The sequence below is a fragment of the Chlorocebus sabaeus genome, chromosome X (assembly GCF_047675955.1).
Source record: "Chlorocebus sabaeus isolate Y175 chromosome X, mChlSab1.0.hap1, whole genome shotgun sequence".
In the NCBI taxonomy this organism is placed as follows: Eukaryota; Metazoa; Chordata; class Mammalia; order Primates; family Cercopithecidae; genus Chlorocebus; species Chlorocebus sabaeus.
In genome coordinates, this window is record NC_132933.1 from 95543525 (window position 1) to 95557221 (window position 13697).

A 13697-nucleotide genomic window follows, 5' to 3' on the forward strand; every position below is an offset into this window, starting at 1 on the left:
CCTTGTCAAACTCATTCTCTGTCCAGTTTTGTTCTCTTGCTGTCGAGGAGCTTCAATCCTTTGGAGAAGAGGTGTTCTGTTTTTTGGAATTTTCAGCTTTTCTGCTCTGGGTTGTCCCCATCTTTGTGGTTTTATCTACTGTTGGTCTATGATGTTGGTGACCTACAGATGGGGTTTGAGTGTGGATGTCCTTTTTGTCGATGTAGATGCTATTGCTTTCTGTTTGTTAGATTTCCTTCTAACAGTCAGATCCTTCAGCTGCAGGTCTGTTGGAGTTTGCTGGAGGTCCACTCCAGACCCTGTTTGCCTAGGTACCACCAGAAGAGGCTGTGGAACAGCAAATATTGCTGCCTGATTATTCCTCTGAAAGCTTCACCCCAGAGGGGCACCCACCTGTTTCAGGTGTCTGTTGGCCCCTGATGGGAGGTGTTTCCCAGTCTGGCTACATGGGAGTCTGGGACCCACGTAAGGCAGCAGTCTGTTCATTCTTGGAGCTCGAATGCCATGCTGAGAGAACCACTGCTCTCTTCAGAGCTGTCAGACAAGGACATTTAAGTCTGGAGAAGTTGCCTGTGGCCTTTTGTTCTACTATGCCCTATCCCCAGAGGTGGAATCTATAGAGGCAGTAGGCCTTGCCGAGCTGCGGTGGGGTTCGCCCAGTTCATGCTTCCATTCCTCTTTGTTTACACTGTGAGCTATTCAAGCCTCAGCAATGGCGGATGCCCCTCCCCCTGGCAAGCTGCAGCATCACAGGTCAATCTCAGATTGCTGCACTAGTAGTGAGCAAGGCTCCGTGGGCTGGGACCAACCAAATCAGGCACGAGAGTGTATCTCCTGGTCTGCCTGTTGCTAAGACTGTTTGAATAGTGCAGTATATGATCAGGAATGTACCATTTCCCCAGGTACAGTCTGTCATGGCTTCTTTTGGCTAGGAAAGGGAAATCCCCCAACCCCTTGCATTTCCCAGGTGAGGAGATGCCCTGTCCTGATTCAGCTCAGCCTCTTTGGGCTGCACCCACTGTCCAATTAGTCCCAGTCAGATGAACCAGGTACCTCAGTTGGAAATGCAGAAATCACCTGTCTTCTGTGTCAATCTCGCTGGGAGCTGCAGTCCGGAGCTGTTTCTATTCAGCCATCTTGGAAACTACCTCTTGTTTTATCTCTAATTGAGCTTATTTGAATTTCCTCTTGTCTTTTCTTGGTTAATATTGCTAATGGTCTATAAAATTTATTTATCTTTTCAAAGAACCAGCTATAATGTCTATCTCATTTCTTAGGTCTAGTGGTAATTGTTGTATAAATTTGGTAGCTCCAGTGTTAGGTGCATATCTATTTAGGATTGTGGTAATTTCCTGTTGAACAAGGCCTTTCATCATTATATAATGTCCTCTTTGTCTTTTTAAACTGTTGCTGTTTTAAAGATTGTCTTGTCTAGTATAAGCATAGCTACTTCTGCTCACTTTTGGTTTCCATTTGCATGAAATGTTTTGTTCCACCTCTTTACTTTAAGTTTATATGTGTCCTTATGTGTGATGAGTCTCTTGAAGGCAGCAGGCTGTTGTTTGATGAATTCTTATCCATTCTGCAATTCTTTATTCTTTAAGTGGAGCATTTAGGTCATTTACATTCAACATTAGTATTAAGATGTGAGGTACTATTCCGTTCATTGTTATTTGTTGCCCACATACCTTTTTTCTTTAATTGTATTTTTGTTTCATAGGTCCTGTGCGATCTAGGCTTTAAAGAGGTTCTCTTTTGATGTGTTTTACCAGATCTTGTAGTGCTGGCTTGGTGCTGGTGAATTTTCTCGGCATTTGTTTGTCAGAAAAAGACTGTATCTTTCCTTCGTTTATGAAGCTGAGTTTTGCTGAATGCAAAATTCTTGGCTGATAATTGTTACGTTTAAGGAGGCTGAAGATACGACCCCAATCACTTCTAGCTTGCAGGGTTACTGCTAAGAAATCTGCTGTTAATCTTACAAGCTTCCCTTTATAGGTTACCTGGTGATTTTGCCTCACACTAGCATGGAATGTTTTCCCATGCATTTGTGTTATCTATGATTTCTTTTAGCGGTGTTTTGTAATTCTCATTGTAGAGGTCTTTTACTTCCCTGATTAACTGTATTTCTAGATTGTTTTGTTTTGTTTTTTGTAAACAAAACAGGAAAATATCCATCTTCTGCATATGAGTAACGAGTTGTTTTTGGCTATTGTGAATGGGATTGTGTTCTTCATTTGGTTCTCTGCTTGAAAGTTACTGTTGTATAGTTATGCTATGGATTTTTGTATATTACTTTTGCCTCCTGAAACTTTGCTGAAGTTATCAGATCTAAGGTTTTTAGGTAGAGGCTATGAAGTTATTTAGGGATAGAATTATATTGTTTGTGAATATAGGTAGTTTTACTTCCTGTCTTTCTATTTGGATGCCTTTAATTTTTTTTTTCTTCTGCATCACTTCTCTGGGTACTACTTCCAGTACTATGTTAAATATGAGTGGTAAGAGTAGACATCCTTGTCTTGTTGCAGTTCTCAAGGCGAATGCTTCCAGCTTTTGCCCATTCAGTATGATGTTGGCTCTGGGTTTGTCATTGATGGTTCTTGTTATTTTGGTGAGGTATATTCTTTCAATACCTAGTTTGTGGATGGTTTTTCACATGAAGGGATATTACATTTTATTAAAAGGCTCATCTGCATCTATTGAGATGACCATGTGGTTTCCCTTTTTAGTTATATTTTTAAATAAATTACATGTATTCATTTATGTATGTTGAAATAATATGCATCCCATGAATAAATCTTCCCTGATTATGGTGGATTAGATTTTTCATGTGCTGCTGACTTTGGTATGCTAGTATTTTGTTGAGGATTTTTGCATCTATATTAATCAGGTTTATTATCATGAAGATTTCTTTTCTTCATTTTGTCTCTATCAGGTTTTAGTAACAGAGTGATGCTGGTCTCATATAATTAGTTAGGAGGGAAGTTCTCCTTCTACATTTTTTGTTATAGTTTGGGAAGGATCAATACTAGGTCTTCTTTGTACATCTGGTAAAATTTGGTTGTGAATCTGTCTGGTACAGAGCTTTCTCTGGTTGTAGGTTTTTTTTTTTTTTTTTTACTGACCGAATTTTGGAAGTCATTATTGCTATGTAAGGGATTCAATTTCTTCTTGGCTCTTTCCTCTGTGTCTAGGTATTTATGCATTTTTTCTAGGTTTTAGAACTTGCGTGCATAGAAGTATTTATAATACTCTCTGAAGGGTTTCGTATTTCTGTGGAGTTGGTGATAATGTCCCCTTTGTCATATGATTGTGTTCATTTCAGTCTTCCCTCATCTTTTTATGAGTCTTGCTAGTGATCTATCAATCTTATTTATTTTATTTTTTTAAAAAAACAAACTCTTTGGTTTACATTTTCTGTGTTTGTGTGTGTGTGTGTCTCAATTTTATTATGTTCAGCTCTAATTTGTGTTATGTCTTTTATATTACTAATTTTTATTTCAATATAATCTTGTTTTACTAGTACATGCTGGTATGATGTTAAGTTGTTAATTTGAGATCTTTAATTTTCTTGTGAGTACATACTGCTGTAATCTTCCCTCTTAATACTGCTTTAGCTGTGTCTCAGATATTCTGATATATTGTATGTATGTTACTCTTAGAATCAATTTTTTTTTCATTTCTGCCTTAATTTCATTGTTTACACCAAAGTCATTCAGAACTAGGTTTTTAAATTTCTATGTAATTGTACGGTTTTGAAGAATTTTCTTGCTATTCATTTCTATTTTTATTGTTATTGTGGTGTGGCCTAAGAGTGTGGCTGGTATGATTTCAGTTTCTTTGAATTGCTTGAGATTGCTTTAGGCTGAGGATGTGGTAGATTTTAGAGGATGTGCCATGTGCACATTAAAAATGTATATTCTGTTGTTTGTGGTGGAATGTTCTATAGATGTCTATAGATGTTATTTTCTATAGATGTCTATAGATGTAATATATATCTATAGATATATATTCTGTTGTTTGTGGTGGAATGTTCTATAGATGTTAGATCCATTTTGTCAAGTGTTGAATATAGGATCTGAATATCTTTGTTAGTTTCCTGCCTTAATGATCTGTCTAACACTGTTGGTAGGGTTTTGAAGTCCCCTAATCTTATTTGTATGTTTATCTAAGCCTCCTTAAAGATTTTATGACTTGTTTAATAAATGTGGGTGCTCCAGTGTTGGGTGTACATATATTTAGGATAGTGAAGTTTTCTTGTTGAATTGAATCCTTTACAATTATGTGATGCCATTGTTTATCTTTTCTGATCATTATTGTTTTAAGGTTTAGTTTTGTCTGAAATAAGAATAGCAACTCCTGTTTATTTTATTTTTTGTATGTTTGATAGATTGCTTTTCATCTCTTTACTTTGACACTCTGGGTGTTATTGTATGTTGGATGGTTCTCTTGAAGGCAGAATACAGTTGGATCTTGTTTCTTTATTCAACTTGCTATTGTGTGCCATTATTTATTAGACTAACTAACACAGTTTTTAAAAATTTTAAAAATTTTATGGGTACATAGTGGGTGCACATATTTATGATTTGCATGCAATGTTTTAATGCAGGCATGTAATGCATGATAATTGCATCATGAAAAATGGGGTATTCATCCTCTCAAGCATTTATTCTTTGAGTTACAAACCATCCATTACACTATTTTAGCTATGTTAAAATGTACAATTAGGCCAGGCATGATGGCTTGGCTGATAATCCCAGCACTTCCTCAGGAGGCTGAGGAAAGCAGACCACTTGAAGTAGGAAGTTCAAGGCCAGCCTGGTCAACTAGGCAAAACCCTGTCTCTACTAAAAACATGAAAATGAGCCAGGCATGGTGATATGTGCCTATAGTCCAAGCTACTCAGGAGGTTAGGCATGAAAATCCCTCGAACCTAGGAGGTGAAGGTTGCAGTGAGCCAAGATCATACCACTGCACTCCAGCCTGGGTGACAGAGCAAGACTGTGTTGCAAAAAATAAAATATACAATTAAATTATTTTGACTACAGTCACCTTGTTGTACTATCAAATACTAGGTCATATTCATTCTCTCTAACTGATATTTTTGTACCCACTAACCGCCCCACTTCCCTGTCCTGCCTCATTACACTTCCCAGTCACTGGTAATAATCCTTTTAATCTCTATGTTCATGAGTTCAATTGTTGTGGTTTTGAGATAATGTTTGGGTTTTTGTGTGTGCATGCCTGGTTTATTTCATGTAAAATAATGATTCCTTTTTTTTTTTTTTTTTTTTTTTTTTTTTGCAAATGGCACAGTCTCATTCCTTTTTTAAATGATATGATATAGTACTCCATTGTTTATAGGTACCACATTTGTGTGTGTGTATGTGTGTGTGTGTTCCAACAGAACTTTATTTATAAAAATGTTTACTGGGCTGATTTGGCCCACAGGTCATAGTTTGCTGATCCCTGGTTTGAAGAATTATTTTATTTTATTTTTATTATTTTTTGTTTGTTCATTTCTGGGGTTTTTTTGAATTTTCATTTTATTTTAACAGTTTTGGTGGAAGAGATGGTTTTTGGTTACATGGAGTCCTTTAGTGGTGATTTCTGAGATTTTGATGCACTTGTCACCTGAAGAGTGTACACTGTGCCCAATGTGTGGTCTTTTATTACTTACCCTGTTCACACCTTTCCCACTCAAGTCCCCAAAGTTTATTATATTATTCTTATGCCTTTGTGTCCTCATAGCTTAGCTCCCACTTGTAAGTGAGAACATACAATATTTGGTTTTCTATTCCTAAGTTACTTCACTTATAATAATGGTCTTCAACTCCATTTGGGTTCCTGCAAATACCATTATTTCAGTTGTTTTTATGGCTGAGTAGTATTCTATGGTCTTATTTTTGCAATATATATATCACATTTTCTTTACTCATTGGCTGATGGGCATTTAGGCTGGTTGCAAATTTCTGCAGTTGCAAATTGTGCTTCTATAAAAATGTATCTGTAAGTGTCTTTTTCATATTGTTGGAAACAAATGCTCAGCATAGCCAAAGGAAACCTGCCCTTACACAGAAAATTTTCCCAGCAAGGCACCTTTACTTATGCAGAAGGGTGCTGCTTATGCCTGTTACAATCACAAGAGCACACCAAACAAAGGAGAGAAGGGGTTTTTATCCCTAAAGCAGTTCCTGTTTCTGTGTCCTTTCCCTATTGGCTGGGGTTGGACTGCACAATCTAAGATGATCCCAATTGGCTAAGATTTAAACTTTCCAAAAAGGGTAATCACATGATTTGTGAAAGAGGGAAGGGCAAAGAAGAAGCAGTTAGGCTTAACTGAAGAAGGGGTAAGATTGTATACAACTTATGATCAGAAAATTGAGTCTTAGAAGAGGAACTTAGTTGTCCCAACAGTATAATGACTTATTTGCCTCTGGATAGATACCCAGTAGTGAGATTGCTGGATCATATGACAGTTCTACCTTTAGTTCTTTAAGGGATCTCCATACTATCCTTCATAGTTGTTGTACTAGTTTGCATTCACACCAGCAGAGTAAAAGAACCACATGTATGCCAGCATCTATTATTTTTTGATTTTTTAATTATGGCCATTCTCGCAGGGATAATGTGGTATTTCATTGTGAGTTTAATTTGCATTTCCATGATAATTAGTGATGTTGAGCATTTTTTCATGTTTGTTGACCTTTTGTGTATCTTCTTTTGAGAATTGTCTATTTATGTCCTTTGCACACTTTTTGATGGGATTATTTGATTTTTTTCTTGCTGATTGCTTTAGTTCCTTATAGATTCTGAATATTACTCCTTTGTCAGATGAATAGTTTGTGAATATTTTCTCCCACTCTGTGGGTTGCATTTGCTTTTGGGTTCTTGGTCATGAACTCATTGCCTAAGCCAATGTCTAGAAGATATTTCATTGTGCTATCTTCTAACATTTTTATGGTTTCAGGTCTTAGATTTAAATCTTTGATCCTTCTTGAGTTGATTTTTGTATAAGGTGAGTGATGAAGATCCAGTTTCCTTCTTCAACATGTGTCTTGACAATTATCCTAGCACTATTTGTTGAATAGGGTGTTGTTTATCTACTTTATGTTTTGTTTTTTTGTTTTGCTTTATGTTTTGTTTTGCAACGTTTACAGATAGCTGTAAGTATTTGGCTTTATTTATGGGTTTTCTATTCTGCTTCTTTGATCTACATGACTATTTTTATATCAATACCATGCTGTATTATAGCCTTGTAGTATAGTTTGAAGTTGCATAATGTAATGCCTCCAGATTTGTCCTTTTTGCTTAGTCTTACTTTGGCTATTCAGGGAATTTCTTGGTTCCACATACATTTTAGGATTGCTTCTTCTAGTTCTGGGAAGAATGTTGATGGTATTTTGATGGAAATGATGGTATTTGATGGTATTTTGATGGAAATTTGATTGAAACCGTAGATCACTTTTGGAAGTATGGTCATTTTTTGTTTGTTTGTTTGTTTGGATGGAGTCTCACTCTGTTACCAGGCTGAAGTGCAGTGGCATGATCTTGGCTCACTGCAACCTGTGCCTCCTGGGTTCAAGTGATTCCCCCGCCTCTGCCCCCTGAGTAGCTGGGACTATAGGTGCTCACCACCACACCCAGCTAATTTTTGCATTTTTGGTAGAGATGGGGTTTTATCATGTTAGCCATGATGTTCTTGATCTTTTGACCTTGTGATCTGCCCACTTCAGCCTCCCAAAGGGCTGAGATTACAGGCATGAGCCACTGTGCCCAGCCAGCAGAATGGTCATTTTTACAATATTGATTTTACTCATCTATGGGCATTGAATGTGTTTCTGTTTGTGTTATCAATAATTTCTTACAGCAGTGTTTCGTAGTTTTCTATGTAGAGATCCTCCTTGGTTAGGTGCATTTTAAGTATTTTATTATTTTTGCAGTGGTTGTAAAAGAGATTGAGCTCTTCATTTGATTATCACCTTGATCATTGTTGATGTATAGCAGAGTTACTGATTAATGTATATTAATTCTGTATTCTGAAAATTTACTCAATTCATTCATCAGATCTAGGAGATTTTTGGATGAGTCTATAGGGTTTTCTAGGTATGCAATCATGTCATTGGTGAACAGTGACTCTGACTTTCTCTTTACTGATTTGGATGCCCTTTATTTCTTTCTCTTGTCTGATTGCTCTGGCTAGAATTCCCGTACTATGTTGAATAGAAATGGTGAAAGTAGGCATCCTTGTCTTGTTCCAGATCTCAGGAAGAATGCTTTCAACTTTTCCCTGTTCAGTATAATGTTGGCTGTGGGTTTGTCATAGATGGCTTTTATTACCTTGAGGTATGCCTCTTTTATGCCAATCTTGGTAAGGTTTTTAACCATAAAGTGATGTTGGATTTTGGCAAATGCTTTTGCTGCATCTGTTGAGATAATTATATGATTTTTGCTTTTAATTCTGTTTATGCAATGGATCACATTTATTGACCTGTGTCTGATAAATCATCCCTGATATGAAATCCACTTCATTATGATGGATTATCTTTTTGATATGTTGTTGGATTCATTTAGCTAGTATTTTGTTGAAAATTTTTGTGTGTGTGTTCATCAAGGATATTTGTCTGTATTTTTTTTTTTTTTTTTTTTTTGCTATGTCCTCTCCAGATTTTGGTATTAGGGTAATACTGTCTTCATAAAATGATTTATGAAGGATTCCCTCTATCTTTTGGAAGAGTTTAAGTAAGATTGGTACCAATTCTTCTTTGAGTGTCTGATAGGAATCAGCTGTGAATCCATGTGGTCTTGAACTTTGTTTTGTTGACAATTTTTAAATTATTGTTTCAATCTCACTATTTGTTATTCATCTGTTCAGAGTTTTTATTTATTTCTGTTTTAATCTAGAAGGGTTGTATATTTCCAGGTATTTATTCATCTCCTCTAGATTTTCTCATTTCTGTGCATAAAGATGTTCATAGTAGCCTTGAATGGCATTTTGTATTTCTGTAGTATTGGTGGTAATATCACTTGTTTTGTTTCTAATTGAGCATATTTGGATAATCTCTCTTCTTTTCTTGGCTAATTTTGTTAATGGTCTATCAAATTTTTTAATCTGCTCAAAAAACTAGCTTCTTGTTTTTTGTTTTTTGTTTTTTTCCATTTTCTGAAGTTTATTGATTTGCAAGAATATCTTTTTAGAGAAAGAACATTTTGAAAATTTTAGGACAGGAATTAAAATATTCTAGACAGGAAGAAAATAATCCAGACAGGAAGAATGTCTGTCCAAGACTATTATACTAGGCACGGTGTGTCTGGAATTCAAAAACCACACCAAACAAAAAAGATGATATTACATAAGATAAGGTATGTTTGACAAATGGCCCAGTAATGGCTACTTTGTAAAAAGAAGAGCAAGAAGAGTCATCCAGAAAGATGTCAGGCATTTAGCAAGTATCCCTCAACATAGCGCTTTCTTTTTAAAAATTTTTTAATTTTTATTATTATACTTTAAGTTCTAGGGTACATGTGCATAACGTGCAGGTTTGTTACATATGTATACTTGTGCCGTGTTGGTGTGCTGTACACATCAACTCGTCAGCACCCATCAACTGGTCATTCACATCAGGTATAACTCCCAATGCCATCCTCCTCCCCACTCCCTCCCCATAATAGACCCTGGTGTGTGATGTTCCCCATCCAGAGTCCAAGTGATCTCATTGTTCAATTCCCACCTATGAGTGAGAACATGTGGTGTTTGGTTTTCTTGTGACAGTGTGCTGAGAATGATGGTTTCCAGCTGCATCCATGTCCCTACAAAGGACACAAACTCATCCTTCTTTATGGCTGCATAGTATTCCATGGTGTATATGTGCCACATTTTCTTAATCCAGTCTGTCACTGATGGACATTTGGGTTGATTCCAAGTCTTTGCTATTGTGAATAGTGCTGCAATAAACATACGTGTGCATGTGTCTTTATAGCAGCATGATTTATAATACTTTGGGTACATACCCAGCAATTGGATGGCTGGGTCATATGGTATTTCTAGTTCTAGATCCTTGAGGAGTCGCCATATTGTTTTCCAAAATGGTTGAACCAGTTTACAGTCCCAACAACAGTGTAAAAGTGTTCCTATTTCTCCACATCCTCTCCAGCACCTGTTATTTCCTGACTTTTTAATGATTGCCATTCTAACTGGTGTGAGATGGTATCTCATTGTGGTTTTGATTTGCATTTATTTGATGGCCAGTGATGACGAGCATTTTTTCATGTGCCTGTTGGCTGTATGAATGTCTTCTTTTGAGAAATGTCTGTTCATATCCTTTGCCCACTTTTTGATGGGGTTGTTTTTTTTCTTGTACATTTGTTTGAGTTCTTTGTAGGTTCTGGATATTAGCCCTTTGTCTGATGAGTGGATTGCAAAAATTTTCTCCCATTCTGTAGGTTGACTATTCACTCTGATGGCAGTTTCTTTTGCTGTGCAGAAGCTCTTTAGTTTAATTAGATCTCATTTGTCAATTTTGGCTTTTGTTGCCATTGCTTTTGGTGTTTTAGACATGAAGTCCTTGCCCATGCCTATGTCCTGAATGATATTACCTAGGTTTTTTTCTAGGGTTTTTATGGTATTAGGTCTAACATTTAAGTCTCTAATCCATCTTGAATTAATTTTCGTATAAGGAGTAAGGAAAGGATCCAGTTTCAGCTTTCTACTTATGACTAGCCAATTTTCCCAACACCATTTATTAAATAGGGAATCTTTTCCCCATTTCTTGTTTTTCTCAGGTTTGTCAAAGATCAGATGGCTGTAGATGTGTAGTATTATTTCTGAGGACTCTATTCTGTTCCATTGGTCTATATCTCTGTTTTGGTACCAGTACCATGCTGTTTCGGTTACTGTAGCCTTGTAGTATAGTTTGAAGTCAGGTAGCGTGATGCCTCCAGCTTTGTTCTTTTGGCTTAGGATTGTCTTGGCAATGCAAGCTCTTTTTTGGTTCCATATGAACTTTAAACCAGTTTTTTCCAATTCTGTGAAGAAAGTCATTGGTATGTTGATGGGAATGGCATTGAATCTCTAAATTACATTGGGCAGTATGGCCATTTTCACAATATTGATTCTTCCTATCCATGAGCATGGTATGTTCTTCCATTTGTTTGTGTCTTCTTTTATTTCACTGAGCAGTGGTTTGTAGTTCTCCTTGAAGCGGTCCTTTACATCCCTTGTACTGGGTTCATCTCACTGGGGAGTGCTGGATAATTGGTGGTGGTCCACGGGTGCAGCCCGACCAGTGAGAGCTGAAGTAGGGCAAGGCCTCACCTCAGTTGAGAAGTGCAAGGGGGAAGGGAACCTGCTGCTGAATGACTACTGGGTACATAATGAAATGAAGGCAGAAATAAAGATGTCCTTTGAAACCAATGAGAACAAAGATACAACATACCAGAATATCTGGGACACATTTAAAGCAGTGTGTAGAGGAAAACTTATATCCCTAAATGCCCACAAGAGAAAGCAGGAAAGATCTAAAATTTACACCTTAACATCACAATTGAAAAAACTAGAGAAGCAAGAGCAAACACTTTCAAAAGTTAAGAGAAGGCAAGAAATAACTAAGATCAGAGCAGAACTGAAGGAGATAGAGACACAAAAAGCCCTGCAAAAAATCAATGAATCCAAGGGCTGTTTTATTTTTGAAAAGATCAACAAAATTGATAGACCACTAGCAAGACTAATAAAGAAGAAAAGAGAGAAGAATCAAATGGACACATAAAATATGATAAAAGGGGAATCACTGCCGACCTCACAGGAATACAAACTACACTCAGAGAATACTATAAACACCTCTACACAAATAAACTGGAAAATCTAGAAGAAATGGATAATTTCCTGCACACTTACACTCTCCCAAGACTAAACCAGGAAGAAGCTGAATCCCTGAACAGACCAATAGCAGGCTCTGTAATTGAGGCAATAATTAATAGCCTGCCAAACAAAAAAAGTCCAAGACCAGATGGATTCACAGCCAAATTCTATCAGAGGTACAAGGAGGAGTTGGTACCATTCCTTCTGAAACTATTCCAATCAACAGAAAAAGAAGGAATCCTCCCTAACTCATTTTATGAGGCCAACATCATCCTGATACCAAAGCCTGAGAGAGATACAACAAAAAAAGAGAATTTTAGACCAATATCCCTGATGAACATCGATGCAAAAATTCTCAATAAAATACTGGCAAACCAAATCCAGCAGCACATCAAAAAGCTTATCCACCATGATCAAGTGGGCTTCATCCCTGGGATGCAAGGCTGGTTCAGCATACGCAAATCAATAAACATAATCCAGCATATAAACAGAACCAAAGGCAAAAACCACATGATTATCTCAATCGATGCAGAAAAGGCTTTCGACAAAATTCAACAGTCCTTCATGCTAACAACTCTCAATAAATTCGGTATTGATGGAACATATCTCAAAGTAATAAGAGCTATTTATGACAAACCCACAGCCAATATCATACTGAATGGGCACAAACTGGAAGCATTCCCTTTGAAAACTGGCACAATAAACATACGTGTGCATGTGTCTTCATAGCAGCATGATTTATAATCCTTTGGGTATATACCCAGTAATGGGATGTCTGGGTCATATGGTACATCTAGTTCTAGATCCTTGAGGAATCACCATACTGTTTTCCATAACGGTTGAACTAGTTTACAATCCCACCAACAGTGTAAAAGAGTTCCTATTTCTCCACATCCTCTCCAGCACCTGTTGTTTCCTGACTTTTGAATGATCGCCATTCTCACTGGTGTGAGATGGTATCTCATTGTGGTTTTGATTTACATTTCTCTGATGGCCAGTGCTGATGAGCATTTTTTCATGTGTCTGATGGCTGTATGAATGTCTTCTTTTGAGAAATGTCTGTTCATATCCTTTGCCCACTTTTTGATGGGGTTGTTTGTTTTTTTCTTGTAAATTTGTTTGAGTTCTTTGTAGGTTCATCAGTGACAGACTGGATTAAGAAAATGTGGCACATATACACCATGGAATACTATGCAGCCATAAAAAAGGACGAGTTTGTGTCCTTTGTAGGGACATGGATGCAGCTGGAAACCATCATTCTTAGCAAACTATCACAAGAACAGAAAACCAAGCACCGCATGTTCTCACTCATAGGTGGGAACTGAACAATAAGATCACTTGGACTCGGGAAGGGGAACATCACACACAGGGGCCTATCATGGGGAGGGGAGAGGGGGAAGGGATTGCATTGGGAGTTATACCTGATGTAAATGACGAATTGATGGGTGCTGACGAGTTGATGGGTGCAGCACACCAACATGGCACAAGTATACATATGTAACAAACCTGCACGCTATGTACATGTACCCTAGAACTTAAAGTATAATTAAAAAAAAAAAAAGAAAACTGGCACAAGACAGGGATGCCCTGTCTCACCACTCCTATTCAGCATAGTGTTGGAAGTTCTGGCTATTTGCAGATGACATGATTGTATATTTAGAAAACCCCATCGTCTCAGCCTAAAATCTCCTTAAGCTGCTAAGCAACTTTGGCAAAGTCTCCGGATACAAAATCAATGTGCAAAAATCACAAGCATTCTTATGCACCAGTAACAGACAAACAGAGAGCCAAATCATGAATGAACTGCCATTCACAATAGCTTCAAAGAGAATAAAATACCTAG